This window comes from Mandrillus leucophaeus, unplaced genomic scaffold (assembly GCF_000951045.1).
Source record: "Mandrillus leucophaeus isolate KB7577 unplaced genomic scaffold, Mleu.le_1.0 Scaffold130, whole genome shotgun sequence".
Lineage (NCBI taxonomy): Eukaryota > Metazoa > Chordata > Mammalia > Primates > Cercopithecidae > Mandrillus > Mandrillus leucophaeus.
The window spans coordinates 4,933,767-4,948,994 of record NW_012101255.1 but is presented as its reverse complement, the minus strand read 5'-3'; the positions used below and the strand labels follow the sequence as shown (position 1 = coordinate 4,948,994).

At 37.8% G+C, this 15,228-nt stretch overlaps 1 protein-coding gene across 3 annotated transcripts in view; it reads left to right on the top strand.

The window, feature by feature from the left end:
* Positions 1-9,519: 9,519 nt before the first annotated feature.
* The window catches only part of AGTR1 (angiotensin II receptor, type 1), a 44,955-nt gene continuing 39,246 nt past the window's right edge, over positions 9,520-15,228 (top strand). The window contains exon 1 of one of the 3 annotated variants that reach the window (XM_011972802.1): positions 9,520-9,862. The gene's annotated coding sequence lies outside the window, so the exon portion shown is untranslated. Of the gene's footprint in view, positions 9,885-15,228 lie in introns of all 3 variants that reach the window. The other 2 variants (XM_011972799.1, XM_011972804.1) reach the window with 2 other exon arrangements.

Below are 15,228 nucleotides of genomic sequence, written 5' to 3'. Positions count from 1 at the left end.
TGAAAGAAAGGAAAAAGGATCCTAGATCTCTGAATTTCTTGTTAACATTTCTTCCCTTAAAATAATGCTACATTTTTTTTTCAAAAACAAGACATAAGTTCAAAGGAGAAAGTAGTGACTTCTGGCAGATGTGATTAGGAAAATTAGGAAACTGGCATTTGATCTGAGTCTTTGAGGATAGGCAAGTTTTTCGAACAGCAAAAGCTAGAAGATAATCTCAACGATGGGTCAGCCTGGGCAAAAGCATGAAAGAAAAAAATTGAAAAGATGTGAAAGGTATCTCTGAGAGAATTTAGTAGTATGGGTAAAAATTTTTAAAGCAGGGAAGAGTGATGGAAATTGGAATCAAAAATAAAGCTCTCCTTGTAAATTTAAATTCATAAAGCTTAATGATATTCTTAGAAAAAAATAAAACAACAGAAATATAGAAAATGTTCTTTTTTTCATCATAAGTAATATAAGTAGACATTTGCATGAGTTCCCATTTATAATCTCCAGTGGCTGTGTAATGAATTCATTTGTAAGCTACATAGTAGCTTGTAATACAATATTACATACAATAATAAAATATGATCAGTCTAACCCTCTGCTTTCTCTGAGACCAAAAAAAAGCCATAAAACACATAGTGATAGACTAGCTTAACATTGCTGTCTGCCACAGTATCCATCTCAAAAGCCTGGCTCGATTCTCTCAGCATCTCTTGACTATGATGGACTCCACTTAGAAAGAAACCTGAACATGATGAATATTTACATATGTATATAATACCCATATAATACCCTTTCTCACATAAATACCAGCTGAAATTTTATGAAACGACATAAAATTTGGGAGAACCAGTTGCATACTCAAAACCAGAGGAATGCCCTAAAATACAGATACAGGCACACTTACAAGGTTAAAGCCATTGGGCCTTCAAGTTTAGTGTCAGCAAAAGCTGTCAGCAAAAATTCCCCTCAATGGTCCTTGCTTTCCAAACAGATCTGTCTTAAGTTCCCTGCCCTCTTGTTCATTCGGCTTATTTTTTATAGTGATAAAATTATTATATAAAATTTAGACAATATAACCAAGCAGAAAAAAGAAAATGTAATTTCAAATTAGCCATAGTACCTATATTCAGGAATAACCACTGTAAGGATTTTAGGAAATAGACAGCCAGTCTTTTTCTATGTGTATGTGTTTTTGTGACGTTTTACATAATTTGGATAGCAGTTTACATATTGTTCTATAAACTGATTTTTCACTAATTCTCATATCATGAACACTTCCCATATACTTAAATATCTGTTGCATTACTTTTAGTGGTTAAGTTCCATTCTAGATGTATCATAACCAACCCTCTACTTGAGAGATATTAAGTTTGTTTCCAATTATGTGCTATTATACATGGCAATGTAAATAACATCCTTGTATATAAATCTTTGCTCATATCCATTATTATTATTTAGAATAAGTTCCTGGTTGATGAGGATATGCAACAATCCTACAAATACACACACACATATACGTGTATGTGGATTTATATGTGTATATGTATATATACATACATATGTGTGTATATGTATATATACATACATATGTGTGTGTATATATACATGCATGTATATACATATATATACACACACATATATACGTGTGTGTGTGTGTGCATGAAAGTATGAACTTCCCCACATTCTTGCAAAAACTGACTTCTGGTATGATCATCTTTTCTTTTTAATCTTTGTCAATTTTATAGATGAGTAATTGTACCTTGTTACTTTAAATTACATTTTCACTATTAGAAAGAGTAAACTTTTTTCATGTTTATTATACACTGCATTTCTTTTGCATGTCCTGTCGAGTTTTTTTCCAGAATGATATTTTGAGTCGGGCCTTTGGTAGGTGATCTAGAATCTGATACCAACCAAGCCCTGGCCTCAGCAGAACTGGGGTTCTGGGGTACTGTCTTTGCTCATCTAGCATTTCAACAGCCTGGCTTCCCTTGAGCTGCGTGTTCACACTTCCAGCTACACAGTGACAGCACCATCCAATCCTGCCTCACGTGGCACATACAGAGGGGAGAGAGTGAAAGAAAAAGCCTGTACTTGAGTCCATACCATCAGGACTGCAATTATGTCAAAATTTAATAATTTTGAGAGTAGAAACAAAATAATCAGAAAGATACCAAGATGTTTTATCCCTTTTTAAAAAATATCAAAAAGCCAGTATATTCCTGACCTGGCTGCAAAATTGCCTGCTTCTCAATAAAACTTGCTAGTATCCATTAAGCACTTACTATGTGCCAGACAGTGTCTGAAGCTTTCACATATACTCTTTTCCTTAACCCTGACAAATGTTTAGGGAACGTTATTGCCTTTTATATTAAAATCCATTATCACAGGGATAACTTGTCTAAGTGTACCACGTGAACAACAGCAAAGTTGAATTTCGAATCCCTGCCTCTAGTCACAATTCTAAGGTACACCTTTTTGTGTAGGACCAACGTGTAACCGCAGTAGAAAAGCCCAGGGTTTAAAACATACCATTACTCAGCCAATTCATTACAATAGTAATGATACCATCGTTTTCTTCTCATCTGCTTGTTTCTGATAATATAATATCTCTGAGATCAAACCCTGCCCTTTCAAGAAGTTTTACCAACACAGTTGACTCTCTAAGAAATTTACAGTCTTCAAAACTCCACTGTGGTAATTTTTTTTTTTTTAAGTTGAGATGGAGTCTCGCTCTGTCATACAGGCTGGAGTGCAGTGGCGCGATTTCGGTTAACTGCAACCTCCGCCTCTTAGGTTCAAGTGATTCCCCTGCTTCAGCCTACCGAGTAGCTGGGACTACAGGTGTGCAAAACCACGACCAGCTAAACTTTTTTGGATTTTAGTAGACACAGGGTTTCACCATGTTGGTCAAGATGGTCTCGATCTCCTGACCTCGTGATCTGCCTGCCTCAACCTCCCAAAGTGTTGGGATTACAGGCATGAGGCACCGTGCCTGGCGTACTATGGTTATTTCTAAAACCAAGTTTGAATTTAGTATAGAAGTAACTATGCTTAGGAATTTTCAGCAGTAAATAGGTTCAAAAATATAAAGATCCCCTGAATCTTAATACTCAGAGGAGCATTTTCTATTTTCATCATAGATTCTAGATTTTGGTTGTCACTCACTTCTGGCTTTTCTACAAAGGACTTGTGATAAATGGTTCCAAATATCTGGACGGTATGAGGTAAGTCTCACAAAGAGTCCAATTTCAAAACTGATCAGAGAAATAAATGAATGCCTAGGACAAGCTTTACACCATATAGGAGAGTTGGATGTTGTGAGTCTCCTGTCAGTGCAGACCAGCAGTGACTTTTATCTCTGTTCCCTCATCACTTAGCATAGCATGAAATACAAAGAAGCTCAATAAACATCTGCGAAGTAAATAACCCAGGAGAGACGACTGAAAACTTAATAAACAGGAAGATGTTACATAAAACAAAAAAAACACTAACACTGTGGGTTCTTGACTTCTAGCAGGCACGTTACGAAGGGAGATGTCACGTCCAAGAAAGTGTTGTCTATTTAAAACGGAATACTACAAGGCTTGGACATCAATGCTGAAAGGCAAGAAAAATGGCCAGAATCCTATAAAAAGTTCAAAGAATCTTGCTGTAGCTTCACCCTTTCTCTATTTTCTGATTCCTTCATGCCCTCTCTTCACTGCCAAGCTTCTTGGAAGGTTCATTCCTGCAGCCACCCCTGCCTCCTTGTCAGTTCCCTACCACGCCAATCATCTCTTGATTCCAGTGCTCTCTCCCTAACAGGAGACTTTCACATCTAATTTCTGGTTACACTGGTCTTGAATATAAATGCAAATCTTTAAAAGCCACCAAAACCTGTGTATATCTTTTCTAGCCATTTAAACTAAAAACCAAGCATTCTCACCAAGAAAAAAAAATCAACAACAAAGTAAATACCTTGATGCTCTCCAAAGGAGGCCCATCTCTCTTCCAATATGGCCAGTGTGACATCTGTGCAAGGTTCTTTAGTAGATGAAGCCGATCAGCTGCGTCTTACAAGCTCAATGAACCCCTACCCCAAACCCCCAGTTCTTTTTGTAAATTCTCTGTATTCTGTCTTGACACTGTCTCTCGTCCTAATTTCACTGGCGTGGGTTTTTTTGTGTGTGTTCACTCTAGCCTGGTCCACTTAACAGTGTTCCTACTTCTAACATCTCCACACTCTAATCCACCCTACACATCATGCCTGTCCTCACTCATAAGCCTCAGCCATTCCTCAAGAACCAAATTAAGTTCAAACCTCTCTACAAACTTCTGAGCTCCGCATTCATGATAATCCATCTTTCTAGCTCTTTCTACCACTGCCTCTTATAGCAAATGCGTGGCCTTTTATGCCAGAGAACCTGGACTCTTGTCTCTGCCTCTTACAAACCATGTAACCTTGGGTAGCTTGATTTCTGTACCTTACCTTCCTCATCTGTAAAATCTGTAACTTCTATATACAGATTTGCTATAATGATTAATTAGGTTAATAGATATGAAGGGCTTAATAAGATGCCTGATGTATATGGTAAGCATCTAGTAAATGATAAGTCATTATTAATTATGTACTCTAGAAAAATTCAGTAACAATCTGTTCCCACACAAATGACACTTTGTTGCCATGGTACTTTTACATAGGCTGTTTCCTTGTTCCTCAGTTCAAATAATGCTATCTATCCTTCAGGACCCATTTCAAATAACATTTCCTCCAAGACAGAGTTCTCATATGAGCTAAAAGTCAGTCTTATATCAGAGAAATTTGTTTGCATTTGTGGGGATTCTTAGTCCAGGAATACAGTGAACTGATAAGACAGAGCCCTGTCGCAGAGGCACAATCTAGTGGAGAAGGGGATGCTGACCCTCCTGGGCCACCACACTCAGGACTCAGGAGCCATGTCTTCCTCAGGTTTGCATTCTGAGAAAGTTCCCCTGCAGAAACCTATGCTTACTACATGCTTGATTAGATTTGAGTAAATTTGCCATTTTTAATTTTACGAAAATTCAAAACATGTAAGTCATTTCAACATATGGTATGCTGCTAAATAAAAACCTTTATTTTAAAAATAGGTTTTAATTAATAATAATTTATATTATGTTCCTGATCCACAATGTTGTCTAGCACAGAGGTGTTAGCCATTGCAGAGGAGGGCATGAAAGATAGGAACTGAGCCCCTCTTCTTTCTTCAGAAACTTAGAAGCAAGAAACAAAAATCATACATTAATGTCTTTACTCATCTACACAAATTTCATATTTTACCTTTTTAAAATAGCTTTATTTATATATCATCTACATATAAATCTACATATAAATCACCCATTTAAAGAATTAAATTAAGTCTATCCTAAAGCTACTTATTTACATATTTTAAATTTGGCCTAAAAATTTTTCAGTATGTAGTGAACTGTAACCTAACTGTATGTTGAAAAGACTGTAACCTACTCTTATGCCAATCACAGAGTTTCAGCATACCTAAAGTGGCCAGTTGTTCAAACTGTGTTCAAATAAGGCAAACGCCAAATTGTAACCAATTCTATTTCTGTACCTCATTTTTGTCTTCTGTACATCACTTTTCTTTTCCTGCCCATAAATCTTTTTCAACCACGAGGTAGCGCTGGAGTCTCTCTGAACCTATTGCAGTTGAGGGGCTACCCAATTTGCACATCATTCTTTGCTTAATTAAACACTGTTAAATTTAATTTGACTAGGTTTGTCTTTTAACAAAGATGTACAGTTCAATTATTTTTTGCATGTTTTCAAAGTTGTGTAATGATCACCATAATCAAATGTACAATTTTTTATCACCTTCCAATTAGCAGACACTACCATTCCTTCCTACGGCTCCACTCTCAGCCTAGGCAACCAAAATTCTCTACAGTTATGTCACTTCTGAATATTTCATATAAATGGAATCATATAATATGTTCTCTTTTGTGACTGGCTTCTTTCACTTAGTACAAGGTTTTCAAGGTACTTCCATGTGTAACATATACTTTATTCCCTTTTATTGCCAAACAATATCTCATGGTATGGAGATATCACATTTTATCTATTCATCAGTTGATAGATCTTTGACTTATTTCTGCTTTGGGGCTATTATGAATAATGCTGATATGAATTTTCATGTCTACATTTTTGTGTGGACTTATGTTTTCATTTCTCATGAGTATATACCTAGGAATGGAATTGCTGAGCCATCTGGTAACTCTATGCTTAACATTTTGAAGAATTGCCACTGTTTTCCAAAGTGGCTGTACTATTTTATATTCCCACCAACAATGTATGAGGGATCCAATTTCTCCACATTCTGGACAACACTTGTTACTATTTGACTTTTTGATTATAGCTGTCCTAGTAGGCATAAAATCATATCTAGTTGTTCCTTTGAGTTGCATTTTCCTGCTGGCTAATAATGTTGAGGTTTTTTATGTGCTTGTCTACCTTCTTTAAAGAAATGTATATTTAGATCCTTTGCCCATTTTTAACGGTTTTTAAAATTATCTTTATATGTGTTTTATTATCTTTATATGTTCTGAACACAAGTCCTTATCAGATACATAATTTGCAAATATCTTCACACATTCTTGGCTTTTTCTTTTCACTTTCTTGATACCCTTGGAAGTACAGATGCTGTTAACATTGATGAAATCCAATTTACCTACTTTTTTTTTTGTATTTCTTATGCTTTTGGAGTTGTATCTAAGATGGCTTTGCATAACCCAAGGTCACAAAGGTTTACTCCTATGTTTTCTATTTAGAGTTTTATAATTTTTCTCTTAAGCTTGGGTCTATGATCCATTTTGACTTAATTTTTATGTGTGGTATTATAAGGAGTCCAACTTCATTCTTCTGCATATAGATAGCCAATTATTCCAGTACCATTTGTTAAAAAGATTACCCATCTACATTTTTTCAACCCTTTTCAAAAAAATTAGTGGCTCATACATGTAAGGGTTTAGTTTGTGGACACAATTCTGTTCCATTGATCTTTCTATCTATTCCTATGCCAGTTCCACACTGTCTTGTTTATTGTAATTTTATAGTAGATTTTGAAATTGGTAAGTTTGTTCTTTTTCAGAATTGTCTTGACTATTCTGGGTCCCTCGCACTGCCACATGTTTTTAGGAAAACTCCGTTCATGTCTGCAATAAAAGCTTGCTGGGTTTTGATAGAGATTTTGTTTAACCTGTAGATCATTTGAAGATTAATGCCATTGTAACAATATTAAATCTTCCAATCCAAGAACATGGAATGTCATTCCATTTATTTAGGTCTAATTTGTTTCAACAATTTTGTTGTTGTTGTTTGCTTTCAGAGTACAGGTTTTATATCCTTTTGTTAAATTTATTTCTTAGGGTTTTTTTTTTTTTTTTAAATGGAGTCTCACTCTGTCACCCAGGTTGGAGTGCAGTGGCACAATCTCAGCTCACTGCAACCTCCACCTCCCGGGTTCAAGCGATTCTTCTGCCTCAGCCTCCTCCTCCTGAGTAGCTGGGACTACAGGCAAGCGCCACCACGCCCGGCTATTTTTTTTTTTTTTTTTTTTTTTTTTTCTGTATTTTTTGTAGAGACGGGGTTTCACCATGTTGGCCAGACTGGTCTCGAATTCCTGACCTCGTGATTCGCCCGCCTCAGCCTCCCAAAGTGCTGAGATTACAGGAGTGAGCCACTGCGCCCGGCCATTTCTTAGTATTTTTACTCTTTTGATCTATAGTAAGTAAAATTGTTTTTATCTTTGAATTTTTAAATTTTTAACACAGTTCAAATCAGTGTGTCTGATTTCATCTTCTTCTCTAACAAACCAGAGTACCAGAACTGCTTCAGTTTCTCTGCCTTCTCTTTGTCTGTGATGACTAATGTATGAAGGTATCTGCTGCATCAAACTTTAAACTTCACATTATCCTTATTTTTCTTGACTTTGACAGATCTGGCATCCTTTCGCCTGGCTATAAGCAGAAAGCCCTTGATTTCCTTAACTTTTTGAGGCATGGCAGCATGTCGGGCGGGAGAGGACACAGACCCACATAGCAAGTGGTGAGAAGCAAACAGTGGAATTGTTTTCTTAATTCCATTTGTTGATTGTTTATTGCTAGTGTATAGAAATACAACTGATTTTTGTATATTGATCTTGTATTCTAAAAACTTGCTCAACTTGTTTCTTAGTTCTAATAGTTAATTAATTGATTTCTTAGGGCTTTTTAAAACAAAATCACGTCATCTACAAATAGAAATTATTTTACTTTCTTTCTAATCTGGATGCCATTTATCTTTTTTTCTTGTCCAGTTGCCCTCACTAGAACCTTTAGTACAAAGTTAAATAGAAATGGGAAGACTAGACATATTGTCTTGTTCCTGATCTTAGACATAAAAACGTTGTTTTTCAATATTATGTGTGATATTAGTTAAGTTTTTCATAAATAAACTTTATGGTTTGAGGAAGTTTCTATTCCTAGTTTGTTGAGTGTTAGCATGAAAAAGTGTTGAATTTTATCCAATAGTTTTTAAAAAAAATTTTAGACAACCATGTAGGCTTTGTCCTTTATTCTTGTTTTTTACTTCTTTAATTTCATTTTTATTGAAACACAATAGATGTACATTTTTTAGGTACATGCAATAATTTAATGCATTCATAAAATTTGTAAAGATCAAATCAGTGCAATTGGGATATCCATCACCTTAAATATTTGTCTTTTCTTTATGCTAGAAACATTCAAATTATTTTCTGACATATACAATAGATTACTGTAAACCATAGTCACCCTACTCACCTATCAAACATTAATTGATTTTTGGTAAACTAATCTAATCTTACTTTCTGGCATCAACCTCACTTGACCATGGTGTATAGTCCCTTTCATATGTTATTGGATTCAATTAGCCAGCATTTTGTTGAGAATTTTTATCCATACTCATAAGAAATATTGATGTCTATACTCATAAGAAATACTGTAGTCTTCTCGTGATGTCTTTATCTGGTTTCGTTATCAGGGTGATACTGGCCTCATAGCATGAGTTGGGAAATCATCCTTACTCTTCTATTTTTTGGAAGAGTTTGTGAAGAATTGATATTACATCTTCTTTAAATATTTATTGGGTTTTTTCAATACATTTTTTTAAACGCAACTTGGGTAGCATGTCCAATAGGAAGAAATGAGTGTCCACCCTTTAATTTCATAACCCTGGAATTAATCCATGTAATCTATGATCCACAACAGTATTACCAAAGTTCGAGTTACTCATAGGAAAGAGAAAGAAGTTCTCTAATTCGTCCTTAAAAGTTTTCCAAGTTCAGGGAAAAAAAAAAAATGTTGAAGAACATGAATCTCCGCAGGAAATGATACTCCTGTACCCGCAGCTCGCTGCCCCTCATGACCCCTCGCTAGGCGGGGTTCGAGGCCAGGTGAACGCTAATCTGATAGTTGACAGGGGACGACTGTGGCATCATCCTTGCTGCCGTCAGTATCCTGGGAGGGAGGAGGTTGGGCCGGGAGGGTCTCCCGGGGCGGGGCGAAGGAGGAGGGAATGCAAAACAGAGCCTCGTCCCCGGAACCCAAGAAGCAGCAACGCCCCTCACTATAAATTCGGAGCTGCCTCCTCGCCGATGATTCCAGCGCCTGACAGCCAGGACCCCAGGCAGCAGCGAGTGACAGGACGTCTGGACCGGCGCGCCGCTAGCAGCTCCGCCGGGCCGCGGCGGTGATCGATGGGGAGCTGCTGGAGCGGACCCAGCGAGTGAGGGCGCACAGCCGGGACGCCGAGGCGGCGGGCGGGAGACCGCACCAGCGCAGCCGGCCCTCGGCGGGACGTGACGCAGCGCCTGGGGCGCGGGTGAGTCCGCGCGGACCGCCAGGCACGCTTGGGGGACTTCAGGGGTGGGGTGCTAAGTTTCATGTCACGGTGTCCTAACTGCTGGCTCTATACTGGGAAGCTCTCTGGGACCAAGGAAAGAGCGACCGTAGTTCTGGTCAACGCCCGCCCCTAGAGCTGGCCACACTTCACCAGATCAGGTGAGGGGCTTCTGGAACGGGAGGGAACAAGGTAGGTTTGTTTGCCACGTGCCCCGAAATTCTCAATCCATTTTGACCAAACTCTTCCGAGTGTAAGCAAGAAATTTACAGAAATAAGATGCAACTCAATAAACTTTCTTCCTGAGGCTTTTAGTTAACTCTTGTCTTTTAGCCATCATCAGAGTCGGAAGCCCATACGACTCTGCAAGGCGTTAGTTTAAAAGTTGTGCTACTTTTGAGGTGAAGTTAAGAGTGTCCCCATCCACGCTCTCTGCTTCCCAGACGATGTCCCTGCGCTGCTCACCTCCCCTGAGCTCTCTCCCTGCAAACTATAGCGGTGGGTGCTAGACACCGGACTTCCTTCAACCTGGGCCAAACTCTCCCACCCTCAGGGTTCCTAGATGCTCTTTGAATGATCAAACTGAGGAAGGAGAAGCAAGATGTCTCCACACCCCAATCCCTACAGCCTTAGCCAATGCATTTGTGTAACTGAGACAGGATTTTAGCAAAAGGTCTTCTGTTTCACAGGACTAAACAGAGCCTCTGGCGGGCCACTCCCCGGCACCCAACTCCATCCTCCGATTTTGTTAAATGTCCAGGTAAACATCTCCACAGTGCCAGCCTGTTATAGTCTCCTGAAGACCTCAGAAATTCTTCGCCAAAGTGTCTCCTTCTGCACTGTTTTTTGGGGCAACCATTTGTGACCTGGCTATTGAGCTCACCTGGGCCCCCTTCTCTTCGTTTACTAATAGCCTCGTTAAGTATTAAAAACTTACTTCCCCCCACTCAGCAACCCTCTCCTAACGAAAGTTTGGGTACTCACTTTCCCCTGGGATCAAATTTGGGACTTGGCGACATTTATTTCCTGTGTCATTCTGAGAAGATAAAGTAAGAGTAAGAGGCAAGCAATTTGGCACCCTATTGATCTATTTTATTACTTGGTTGAGCAACTTGTGCTTCCCCTTGAAGCTGCTGCATCCCAACATGATTCTCTTGTTAGTTACCACCTGAGGTTCTTGGATCTCCAGGTGTTTATTTCACATAGCATATGCTTTAACCCTCTTATAAGTCTTCTCTAAGAAAGGAACTGCTATACTTCCCTTGTCTTGTCTGATGTCTCCCCAGCTATAAAGGCCCCACCTGCATAACCTATCCTCAGGCTGTGATGTATTCCCGGGTGCCCTGGTACCTTCTCCTTCCTCTTCACCACCCTTCCTGACAGTGTAGGAGCAGGAAAGCATGGGGAGAAGGGAAATGGAGACTCCCACTTAACTTGCTGTGTGATAGTAGGAGCATTATTTCACAACTCTGAACCTCAAGTCTCTGCCCATAAGGTCCCCTACAGTGATATAATTCCTTCCTTCCTTTTGTTTTTTGGTTATTGCTTTAAAATAAAAGTCTAAGCTTAAGGCTAGGTTATAGAAACTGCCCATCATAATTGCTAGGTCTCAACATTTGCTTAAGTTCTGTGATTCTTAGTTTCACGTCTGTTATCCACTCTCTATCCCCACCACCTTTTTTTTCCCTGACTTCATTGTTCTTTGTTCCCATCCTGAGACCTTGATTTCTGGTTCTGCTCTTCTTTGACCTTAAACTGAATCAACTGTTCCATCATCCAACTCAGAAGAAAATTGTTTTCCTTCCACCGGTTCCACTGATGCCAATGGAAGACTTGTCTTCCTTGCGATTTGCAAAATGTCTTTCAGTCACTGGTGCTGCGGCAACGCTGCTGTCCCACAGCATTCTAAGCTTAAATCTTTCTCTCTCTTACCCTGGGTCAGTATTCAAAAAAGGGCAGATTTGTGGGTTGCTCAGGTTTCTCACTTTTCTTTTCCTTCTTTCTAGTTTGGGGTCAGAGTTGTGTATTTGTGTATATAATTTTGTTTTGGTTTTTTGTTCCTGCTGCTACTTATGACTGCTGTTGTTATTTCGATTACGACTAATTAATACTAATGATTCATTTTCCCCTATGCTAGAGGGAAAATTAAGGAAGAAAAGTTTAATCTGCTACTTACCCAAAGCCCAGGTGAAATACTTAGCTGAGAAGGAATTTAGAACTCATAGTTTAAATGCATGATGCATGTCTGCTGTCATTTTTTCTGTGCTGCCACAGTGCCACAGTGTCCTTTCAAGCAGATAACTGAGAGTTGCTTTTGCCTTTGAATTTGTTACAGGGACAAAAATAGTGACCCCTCACATTTATGTGTTTTGACTGCTTAATGCAAGCTCTTGCCCTCTAGCCCCATGCTTATTAGTTTACCTAGCTCTTTTTCTGCTCGGTCGTAACTGGAGAATGCCAAAGAGTCTCCCAAGTAGGCTACCAAATTAAGAATGGTGTTTAGAAGTTTGCAGTAAGCCCAAGTGTTGTAAAGAGTAAAATGCTGTTTTGAAGATATGCTGTGGCAATAAACAAATATGGAGCCAGAGCAACAAAATGTGACCAAGTGTCCAAGCCTAGCTTAGGAACACTTTTCTCCCATGTTATCTAGCAAACTGACAAATCAGCTTTCCAACTCGTAATGATTGGAAAATGCTATTATTTTTCTTCAAAATAGTCTTAATGTTTCTTTTTCAAAATTGCCTAAGATCATTGGATTATGTGGTTTGTGTTTCTTTTCACGTAGGTGCTTGTTAAAGCAGTATACTCAGGTCTCTGATAAGCAACAGTAAATTTGATCGATTTGTATCCTAAATTTATCTATCGCTTTACATTTTGTTTTATTCATAATATGAACTTTAGCTTCTAAAAATCAACTTTTTAATAGCTTAATATATAAAGCCATCTTAAATCAAGGAATATCTATATGACTTAAGGTAGTATTCCACTGAATTGGAAAGTGACTACCATAATCCTATTAAAACTCTAAAATACAATATTTTAATCACAGGAAAAAAAAAGTCTTATAATTTAAAGAACTATAAATTGCCGGATGTTGCCCTAGTTATTACATTAGTGACAAATTAGACAACTGGAAATAGAAAACAGAGTATATGTTTAGAACAGTCATAAAAGGAGTAGTGACTATTGCTGCTAGCTGTGGTTGTATTAACATTAAAATATTTACTATCTGATTTTTCTTCTTTCTTATCATAGCAGATGCTTCGAAAAAATTTCTTGCATATGAAAATCAAAATTGTCTTCCAAAACATTTAAGTAACAGAAAAATTCATTATGTAGTGTAAATGCTGTATGATTACATTCCTTTACATTATTCTTATAGTTAATTTAGAAGGGTTTGAATTGTTTCTGTTTTGTTTATATTTGTTTCCTCAATAGGTGCGTTCTCTGTCTTAAGTAGAAACAAACGTCTACAATCTGTCAGTGATTATCAGTCTCCTTCCTATTACCAAGAATATTTTTATTGTGTTGTTAGTCTCACGTTTAATTATTTTTTTAACATTTAAAAGTTTGGAAAATGGGTAAAAAAAATGAGTGTGCCTTGTTTCCTATTATTACAATGTGCCTTCCTATATCAAGTCCCAATTCTAGACGTTCTTCAAACTTAAAATCATAGAATTAATAACCCTTCAGTTTAAGTCAACTTTTATGTGATTTCTCATCCACTTAGACACACATAGATGCCTTCATCTTCACCAAATAATGTAGAAATTTTATTTAGATCAATGGATTTAAGTACTCTGTATGCTTAACTACGAAATAAGAATATTGAGAAATACACTTATGATTGTGTACTTTTGTTGTTGTTGTTGTTGTTGTTTTTGGTTTTTTGAGACAGAGTCTTGTTCTGTTGCCTAGGCTGGAGTGCAGTGGCATGATGTCAGCTCACTGCAACCTCTGCCTCACAGATTCAAGTGATTTGCCTGCCCCAGCCTCCCTAGTAGCTGAGATTACAGGTGTATGCCACCACGCCCAGCTAATTTTTGTATTTTTAGTAAAGAAGAGGTTTCGCCATGTTGGCCAGGCTGGTCTCAAACTTCTGACCTCAAGTGATCTCCCTGCCTCGGCTTCCGAAAGTGCTGGATTACAGACATGAGCCACGGCACCCGGCCTGATTGTGTACTTTTAAAGAGAATTTGTTGTTGCCAATTTGCTACGTTTATTTAGTTATTTCCTCATTCTATATTAGTCAAAGCTTCTCTTATCTACTTTGGAAAATGAAGAATTATATCTATAAAATATATCAACAACAGTTGCAGATATTTACAGAGGAAATACTATGGATCTGAGTAATATTAGGCCCTGAGGACACACGCCAAAGTGTAAAAATGGTCTTTGCCGTAGAGATAGAGTAGTCAAACTGAGCACATATTTTGGCATGGGTCTCTAATAGTCTAATGCTAGTAGGGTGGGAAGCCATTTAAAAATGGCCCCTCCTTCTGTCCTGCCTTTCAGACCAGACAGAATGTCTAAAGTGGTCACACTGTTTGGTTCTGGCCACTTCTGTAATAACCACTGCTCCTTTCCCCTCCTCGTGAGATTATAACTCCTTTGAAAGTATAGACGGCACCTAACGCATCCTTGTTTCCTTTTACTAAGTGTTCCACGAAGTCACTTGCTTGCCTCTTTGTTTTTGGCTAAAACTATAGAAAATGTTAAATACATTTTCAGACCCTTATATTAAAAAAAAAAAAATGTTAAGAAATAAATAATTCTAATCTAATTTAGGTATACTATCCTATTACACACAATGACGAATTTGATGCTTTTGTCTGGCTAATCGAAGAGCTAAGCATGAATACAGTATTTCAGTCTACAGCAGCAGTGGCAAGGGTAAAGTGGAGAAAAGACTAAGGAAAGAAAAATTTAAAAGAATAAAAGGTTGAAATATCAAACCGGTGGTTCTTAAGACGACAAGAATATTGGAATCACCCAAGGGGCATATGAAATCTGTACATTTCATCCACACCTTCTTTTCTCCCGGTTCTCATTCCCCCTTTTGAGACACATTGTATTACAAATTAGGAGGAAAACATCTCATGTGTCCGTTTCCATATTAGCCTCATGGGCATTACCTGAGAGTTTGTTGGAACTGCAGAATCTCAGACAGTGTCCAGACCCATTGATTGCATAAGAATCTGCATTTTAGCAAGATCCACAGGTGATTCAGATGCACATTAAGGGAAAAGAAACACAGTATACAGTACTTGTGGCTTTTTTAGAATAATTATGAAGAGGTGTTTTCTTGACTTTTAACTTTTTTTTTTTTTTTTTTTTTTTTTTTTTTT